Source organism: Sylvia atricapilla, chromosome 12 (assembly GCF_009819655.1).
Source record: "Sylvia atricapilla isolate bSylAtr1 chromosome 12, bSylAtr1.pri, whole genome shotgun sequence".
NCBI lineage: Eukaryota > Metazoa > Chordata > Aves > Passeriformes > Sylviidae > Sylvia > Sylvia atricapilla.
In genome coordinates, this window is record NC_089151.1 from 21,363,007 (window position 1) to 21,372,567 (window position 9,561).

Below are 9,561 nucleotides of genomic sequence, written 5' to 3' on the forward strand. Positions count from 1 at the left end.
TCTGCTCCTCACCGTGTGTGCAGGTGACAGTGACAGCAGGGACAGGCAGGGTGCTCGGCCTGCACCAGGGGCTCTGGCTGATACAGGCACTGAGGGGATTTTCTTGGGCAATCACAGAATTGCTTACATTGGAAAAGGACTTTAAGATCTTAAATTAATGCAGCACTGCCAAGGCCACCACTAAACCATGTCCCCAAGTGCCACATCCACATCTTTAACCCCTCCAGGGACGGCGACTCCACCCTTCCCTGTGCAGCTGTGCCAGGCTGGAGAACCCTTTCTGTGAGGAAAATGTTCCTAATATCCAACCTGAGTCTCTCCTCCTGTCCCTGTTCCCTGGGAGCAGAGCCCGAGCCCCCGGCTGTCCCCTCCTGGCAGGGACTTGTGCAGAGCCACCAGGCTCCCCCTAAGCCTCCTGTTCTCCAGGCTCAGCCCCTTTCCCAGCCCCCTCATCCCCTCCTGGGGCTCCAGCCCCTTCCCAGCTCTGTTCCCTGCTCTGGACACGCTCCAGCCCCTCCATGTCCCTGTCTGTGTGGGCCTGGGGCTGGCACAGCCCTCGGGGTCCCAGCCCAGGGGACAGACCCTGCCCGGGCCCTGCTGCCACGCAGGGCTGGCCTCTGTGACCCCTGGGCCCGTGTCCAGCCCCGGGCACCTGCACCCCTGGGTCTTCTTCCTCGGGATGGCTTTCCAGCCCCTCTGCCTCACCCGGAGCGGTTCAGGGGGTCCCTTCTTGAAAACTGTCCAGCTTTCCCGGGCAGTTGAAATCTGTCCCAGCCATTGCACATTTATTGCTGATTGTGAAGCAATTTATGCGTTATGGTAATAGCTCAGAGCAGTCTCAGCCACCGGGAGCTTTAAACCATACCCTCTATTTTAGGAGTACAGTGTTTGTTTTGGAATTAATGGTGAATTTTAAGGTGTGGACCATTTGCAAACCTAGCTGGCGTCAATGAAACTTCATTTCACGTGTGTCAGGCTCCCTGGCACTCGTGTGAGCAGTACATTCTGCGTGGAGGTGACTAATTGCAATTAAGAGCCCGAAGATGTCATTGTGATCCTCTGTGAGGGGGCAGGCCCTGCTGACACTGTTGCAGTTTAAACCCCAAAGCAGAGGTTACGGCATAAATCGGCGGGTGTTCAGGCTGCTGTGTTTGAGGGCAGCGGTAGCTGTGGTGCTGCAGGGACAAGTGTCGTGTGCTCAGAGCTCAGTGCCGCACACTGCAGTGAACTTGGCCGCTTCTGGGAGGTTGCGTTTGGGAGCAGTGAGCAGTGATTTATGTGATGTGCTGCGCTGGAGATAATGGTTTGGGTTTGGGGGATGAGGAGGAGCCTTTAGGGTTCATTAGTGTTGCTTTTCTCCTTGCCCTGAAATAGGCAGAGTATGAAATGGTTGATGGCACCTCTTTGGGGTGAGTCCTTGTGGGTATTTGTGGGTTTGGGGGTTTTGGTCCCTTTCTGTGCCTGGGGAGTGTCAGGACATGCTGATGACAGCTGCCCAGGTTTCTGAGCAGCTTTGTCCTTTGGGTCACAGGGCTGCAGCAGAACCTCAGATTGCCCTGGAGAAGTTTGTGCCCCCAATGGGGAAATGTGCTGAACTAAAATTTGAATAAAAGCATAACAGAAGAGCAATGTTCTTTTGCCACCTCAACTGGCTATCAGGGCCAAAATTACCTGTAATGAGTATTTTCAGATTTTTGATTTTTTTTTCCTTGTGGAGTTTCTTCATTGGTTGGTTGTCTTTTGTGAGTTTTTGGGGTTTTGTGTGTGTGTTTATGGTTTTGTGGCTTTTTTTGGTTTTGTTTGGTTGGTGTTTTTTGTGGTTTTTTGTGGGTTTTGTGTTTGGTTGGTTGGGTTTTTTGGGGGGGCTTTTGTTGGGGTTTTTTTTCTAGGTTTTTTATGTATTTTTTGATTTTTTTTGTTTAGTTGGTATTTTTTGTGGTTTTGGAGTCTTTATTGGGTTATTCTTGGTTGCTTGGCGTTTTTGTGGGGTTTTTTGTGGTGTGGTTTGTTTTTGTGGTGTGGTTTGTTTTGCTTTGTTTTTTTTTTTTTTTTTTTTTTTTTTTTTTTTTTTTTTGTTTTTGTTTTTGTTTTTTTTTTTTTAAGAGGAGCATTTTGTTAGAAACCAGAAATCTGCTGACTGACTGATGAGGTCCAAGTAAAAGAAACTGGAGCTCTGTGTGGAGCATTTCCAGTTCTTGTTGTGCTTTACCTTGCTTTGAGGTTTTATTAGAAACTGAATTTCTGGTTTGCCAGAAATTATGTAGAGATCTTAGCTTTGGTGGGCAGCCATTTAAAACTAATGTTATATGCTGTGTCAGTTTGAAATATGAAGAAATATCTGGGTCAGAAATGGTGGAAGTTCAAGGTGCTGGAGGAAAAAGAGACTGAAACTTCACACAGGAACATCTCTTCAGAGTCCATTTCAAGGGTTGTGATGGGAAGGGGTCTTCAAATAATATTATTTAAATAATTTAACATGAACTTGATGAGACAGTACTAAAAAAATCCAGATTTTAGGCTTAAAGGTCAAACATGCTGCATTAAACCAAGGAAACTAATTTATGTGAGAACGGATGAAATATCCTCCCAGCTTTCTAGAACAGGCCACTAAATATTTTTAAATTGTGGCTGGTCAGTAGTTACTTAATCTGATTAATCACTGCCAACCTGTAGCAGCTTCCTGCTAAAGAATGAAGGGTGTTAATGCTCATTTCTCTCCCTTCTCTTGCCCTGCCCTACTCCCTAAGAATGAGTTCTTTTGTATTGCAATAGGAAACCTTCAGAGACTTTCAGGAAATTATCCCTGACAGCCAAGCTCATGCTTATAGTAACAAAGTGATCTCATGGCCATGCATGGGAAAAATAATGTTATTTTTCATAGCAATTAACTTACAACTTGTGGTGATTTATTGAAAATCACTATGAAAACCTGCCCAGGATATTTGCTTCAGTTGAGAGCATAATCCTCATTTTCTCCTGAATCAACAGATCAAACTCTTTCAATCCCTTCTTTTCTTGATGGAGCTATTCCTCCTCCCACACTGCCTCTCCTCTCCACTTCTGCATTAGCGGCTTTTGTCCTTTTTCCTCCTCTCAAAATGACAGCAGCTGAATTCTTTTTTATTTCAGGATGTGTGGAAGGACAGAAACTCCAGGTTCTTCATACCCAACAGAGCCAATGGCTGCAAACCTCATTTCTGTTAATGAAAACATTCAGATTTGGTTTTTAGAAGGCTTTGAAAATGTGGCTCTGACATCAGCTGACATATTTCTGACCTCAGGACACTCGAGGGTTCTTTGGAAGATTTTCCTGTCACCAACTTTGACTTATTTCGGGCTTTGCTGACTTGAGGCTGGTGCAATGTGTTGATATGTACATTGAATTCCTCTTTTTGTAGCTGCATGGGAATTCTCTTGCATTTCCTTATATGAATATTTCAGATTTCCACAAGAGTATATAAAAAAAGTTTCTTACACCAGGAACTGCTCTATTTGTTGGCGTGCAAAGCAAGCCAGAAGATTTAACTGCTGTGTACAGACTGTTAGCTACATTATGAAATACTGAAAAACCAGGGTTTTTTTCCTGGCTGTTCTTCCACTTGGAAGGGCTGTTGGACACTCATGCTTAATTGGAACTGGAAAGTATGTTGCAAATTGGGGTTTGGGTGTAGTTTGGTTGGTAAGTCAAACTTGCCAAATTATTTTGTTGCATTTCTGCTAAAAATCTGGTGGTTTAGAATGGGTTGGTTTGACCAAGTAAAAAAGTGTCTTAAAAAAAGACAACCACAACTCAACATTTGGTTTTTAGGGCAGAATTCCCTAAATGAGGGGCTTTTAGTTCTTCTGTCCCGAAGGATCCCAGCACAGAACTCCAGTTCCAGCTCACATGGGAGATTTCCTCTCTCCCCCCACACTGCCGCATGGGTGACAGAATTATTGTTTGGCAGGAAAAAACTGATAACACTTTTTCAGCTCCCTGTTTCCTCTTTGGTAATTCTTGTTCGAACTTCTGAAGACAAAGAACTCAAAATTTTTGTGATCTGTTTTCCAGAAGCTTTAAAAAGTGAGAGCTTTGTATGCATTAAGACAGAGCATTGTGTGTCACTAAATGAAGACAGCAATAAAGCTGTTTTTGAGAGGGCAATACCCTGTTGATACACATTATTTTGGAGGTAGATCTTCCACAATGGGAGCTTTTTTCCAAGGGCTGCTCCCATCCCAACAATGTGGAAATCTTCAAAGGCGCTCCTTCATCAATATGCAAATCTTCAAAAGGGGAATTACACAATAACAAGAAAACTCTCAAAGGGAAAGCGGTTACCCAAAGATGTAAAAATCTTTGTCAGGGACAGCTCCTCAGTGATTTAAAAGTTTTTCAAAGTGGAAATCACCTCAAGCAATGCAAATTCTCTCTGTGCATGGGAAAGCACTGAGAATGCTCCTGTGTAATTTTTAAAGTGGTAGGAAGTGTTCTCTTGAAAATGTTTTAAATAACATTTTTCAGAATTGGTGCTGTATGTACAATCCCACTACTGTGGGATACCTTGAAGGTGGTGAAGCTTTTGAGTTTACCAGAGGAGTTTTGGTTATGTCTTTATCAGATGGAGATCAGGTTGTGAAGCAGCACTTGAAGATAAGTGGTTTTTATTAGGTTCTTAATGGGGAATTATGAAGTGCTGGATGTGGTTCATTAAGCAGCTATTTGTCAACTCTTTTATATTTGCAGCAGATACATTATTTGTGTTTATTTTGAAGCATCACGTCCAACTTTGCAAGGACCAGGAGCCTTGCTGGTATGACAGCTGGGGAGGGAATTCGTGTTGTCTCCTGCTTGTCCCAAGTGTTTGATGATGGGATGCCCACAGTATCCTGAGGGACAGGGAAGCACCCCTGGCTGCCAGACACCTTCTTCTCTGTGTCTTTGCACCTGACAGCTTTTTTATTTCCTAAAGATCAAGACGTGTTCCTAATAGCAGTAAGGCAAGTTTAGCTAAACAGCAATAAGGTAATTTTTTTTCTGGGAAAGCAGCCCAACACTCATAGTTACTTCAGCCACGTGCTCAGTACTGGGCCTCTTCTGGAGATTCCAGGTCCCAGCCCTTTAAAGGAGGTGGGAACCCTGCTCTGCCCTTGGGGCCTGCTCCCTCCAGTTCCTGAGCTGCTGTCAGGTGTTGACTGCGGGTTTGTCACAAGAAAAACCTCATGTTGTCCCAAATAAAAAGCAGGTATTTTAAACCAATTCTATCCCAATTAGCCAGACAATTCTGACAGCACCAGAGGTCTGTTTTAGTAGCTGTCAGCTCCTGGATTGTGGAGCTCTGCTTGCTGTGCCTGTTCTGAAATCCTGGTGCCTTTGCTGAGCTGTGGGCATGGAAATGGCAATTCTAATGCACGGTGTAAATAGCCCAGCTCAGCAAGTAGAACTTGCAGGGAAAGCTGTATTTCTTTGACTGGCTCTTTGCTCACTTGTTGAACCCGGTTAATCATATTTTCTGAGAACAGCACAAGCCTTTCTATATATGATGACTGCAACATATACCCTGTATTTCAGTTTGATTTTGAAATATCACCCAGATGATTTGTGTTTGCTCTTAAACCTGTGCTGAAAGAATATAAAGGAAGTCATTATTCTCATTCTGTTTAAGCTGGAGATTTACTCAATTTCCATAAACCTAAGACGACAGCCTCTTTTCAAGATAATTCACATACTGTGCCTTGCATGCTTCCTGCTTATGATATCTGAAAGAGAAACAGTTAGAAAAAGAAAAGAAAAAGCAATTCATTTTCACTCAATAAGTAGCTTTCCCCCAAATATCTCAAAGATGATGCTGCTTTCAAATGATCTCGTAGGTTTTGGGGTTTGCTGCCATAAAGTGAAATAATAAGTATTTGTAATTATTAGTAATGAGGAGAAATAGTCTATTTTAAGTAGCAGTTATTTTATATCATAGCACTGATATGTTGAGCACACATCCTGTTCAAGCATGATTTTGTTATTTTAGAAGGTGGTTTATGGGTTCTGTGCATGGAAGGTGACCTGGAGGTTAACAACTGTTACAGGTCCCTATTAAAAACTGGAGCTGGCTTGTGTTAAAGGAAGTTGTCATTCTGCCCAGGAAATGTGGGCTTTGCTAGTGGGAAAAGACAGAAATAGACCCTGCTCTGTACCACACTCCTGTCATACTTAACATCTACCTGGCAAAATTCTTCTGTTGGCAGAACACAGTCATTGTGGCCATTATATAAATCCATGATCCATACAAACACAGAGCACTCTCTGAAATGGGTTCAGAAGTGTGCTAGAGATCTGGGGGAGAAAAGCTGATATCTTCCAGCAGTGGATATTCTTTATCAGGTTATAATGTATGCAAGGTACAAACACTGCCGTTATTTTGCTCTGTAAACCTGAAGAAAAGCAAAATAAAAATCCTGTGGCCCTGCACTCAAAATGCAATGTGTGGGTGGACATCCCAGAGCTGAGTGCTGGCCAATAATTAAGGCAGTCCCTTGATGACCCTAGCCCCAAAAGCAGGCATGGAAAGTGATGAAAAACTGGGGCAAAGGAGTTTCATAAGTTGCTGCTAAATGCACACAATTCTCAACTAAAGAGCTTCTAGTAAGATGTTTGTTCTTGAAAAATTGTACAAGCTCTGCCCATAGCTCAGAGTCACGTTATGCGGTGTGGCTCCAGTCTGGTGTTCCCAGGCAGGGAAGGGAAGGAGCTCATCCACTGGAAGAGCGTCGGGAGCAGGGATGGCAATGTCCCTCCTCCCAAAATGCTGGGAATTGGGTAACTTTCAGTTACTGCAGAGGGGCTTATCCTGTGCGCTTCAGGAGAGGCCTGGAAGGTGAAGGGGTAGAGGAGGGCTGACACAGATGTTGTAGGAGGTAGAAGGTCTCTTGCATTGCTTTGATTTATAGGATAACTATGTTAAGGAAATACTGTGATTTTTTCTTTTTGTCAATACAGGCATGTTGTAGTGAGTTTAAAAAGAGCAAAAAGCATACAGGTTTCCAAGCTGAGAGAAATTTGACTTCATAGCACCTAAGCATCCTTTCTTAAACGATTTATTAAATATATCTATATCTATATCTATATCTATATCTATATCTATATCTATATCTATATCTATATCTATATCTATATCTATCCAGTCCCAATGTCATGAGAGGCATTAATTTAGCTTCTAATGGGATTTTCCACTCAGGGCTGACTTTGTGGAACAGACTGGTTGGAGTGTAGTAGGACTGTCAGAATTGGGGGGTACAGGTTCCAAAGCATAATGCTGGTTTTTCATCCAATTTTTTGCACATTTTTTTATAGATTCTTCTCATAGGCAGTGGCAAGATGTTTAGAAATGCTATTTTTTATATAAAAAAAGAAACATGAATTGTTGGTATCTTATTTTTTAAAATTGTTTCAAAGTTCTTTGCATGTTCTCAGAAATGAGAGCAAACATGGTCTGCAGTACACAGGGATGAGAATAGACCCTTTTGGTCTCTGTATCAGACCTGTTGTGGGTGTCAAAACGGTCTGGCTGATTGAGACAGAATGAGTTTAAAATACCTTCCTTGAATTTGGGACAACATGCTAATTTTCTTGTGACAACCTCACAGTCAACACCTGACAGGTCATAGAATTTGCTTTTATTTGCATGATTATAAGTGATGGGGCCCTGATAGCCACAGATTCGCATCTGCACAGCAGTGATTCTAAATTACAGCTCAAAATAAATATTCTTCCCCAGCTTGGGCCAGGACTCTCAGGGATGAGGGTATGAAGTGGATTTTCTGTACTACAAGGAACACATTATTGGGTCTTCCCTGTGCAGAGGCGACCAGAAAATGTGACAAAAAGGGTCCATGGCGGTTCTGGTTGCAGCCTCATCTTGGAGAGCCTTTCCTGGAGCAGCAGATGACACAGCTCCACTTGTAGGCTCTGATCCAGGTCTGTGGAGCAGTCAGAATTCCAGCTGGAGTCAGTGTCCTGGAACTGCTTGGGTTGGGAGCAGGGAGTGAGCCCTGCTGGGTGTGTTTGTGTCCTCAGAGCACTCTCCATGACCCACAGCACACCCCGTGCTGCCCTGTGGGGTGACTTGGGCTTCTTGGCCTCTCACTCACTTCTCTATGGTGAGAAATGACTCTTCTGCCTCTGCCCTCCAAACCTGAGCCTCCAACCCCAGCTGGAGCTCTGAATTCTGTTTGGAAATGGGAGTTTTTTGGGACCCTCCACCAGGGTGCAGCTGGGCCAGTTGGTGCCTCTGTTTCCTTCTCCTACTCTGCTCTCAGATCTCATCTCTGTGGAAGAGAGGAATTTGCTGAGTGCTCAGCAGGTGAAAAGGCTGCACAGTTTCTGACCTGGAAATACATTTTGTTTGCTGTCCAGGGCTCAGCCAAGTGTCAGTGTTGGATTTAAGGCTTGCAGTGACTCTCTCATCCTTCCTGTCCATCATTAGTACCCTCAGATCCACTCCTGGAAGGACTAGAAGGACTAGGATGATCAAAAGTGTTTGAAAACTACCTTTGAATAAACAGTAAATGCAGCTTTTATTAGTGAGCAATAAAACATTACTGTTACAAATACTAATATTTAACAAATGAGCTTGAAAGGAAATAAACAAAATGCTTTCCACTTAAGCATTGTTATTTTTAAATTTTTCTTCTGTGTGAGAGAGTTTGTTATGTATTTAGAGAGGAATTTTCTTTGAGAGGACTGATTTAACACAAATCTTAATAATGTATCTCATGAATGTGTTTCTGCAGAAATGTCAGATATTTTGATATGTCAATAACATATATAAAATGTAAATTTGGTGTACTTTAAAGTCTTTCAAAGAAATACTTAAATACCTAGGGTACTGTATTCCGTACCTTGGAAAAGGATCTTCTCTAATGCATGTGTGTGCACATGAATGTTTTAACTAAGTGGATAAATAAAATTTGAGCTCTAGGCAGGAATTTGGAACCACTGCTTCAGAGGTGGGTGATTTTGGGGTTTAGTTTTTGTTTTGTTAAATTAGTGTTTCATACAAGTTTAGATAAAAACTTTGTCAAAAAAGGGGGGGAGATGAATATTCATTTTCCCTCAAACATCTGCATTTCACCAGCATCTGTACAGTAAAAATCATCTTTAGATTTTAAACCTGAGTTTGTTTCCTGTTGGTATTTGAACACCAGGGTGTTAAATCTGATTTCTGCTTATACAAAGTGTTTTGAAATGCTTAATGTCCCAGTAAAGAAGGAACATATTAATGAGCTGTTATTATAACTACAATTTTTTTCAAGATGACATTTCCTGTTGCAGAAGAGCCTGGTCTGCCAGTGGATATGGGAGTGTTCAGACATGTGCTTTCGTGCCTTCCTTGTTCCCCACGCTGGCAGGGTGGTGCATGGCACTGATGGATCTGGCTCTTTATTCTGCAACTGAGCTCTTTGCAGCAGAAAATAATGATGTATTCTGAATCTGCTCCAACATGGAAACTCATCTAGAATTGCTCATTCTGGAGGGCTGCTTTGCTTAAAGCACTGACATGACTTGGTTCATGGCAGGGTTTCTATTTG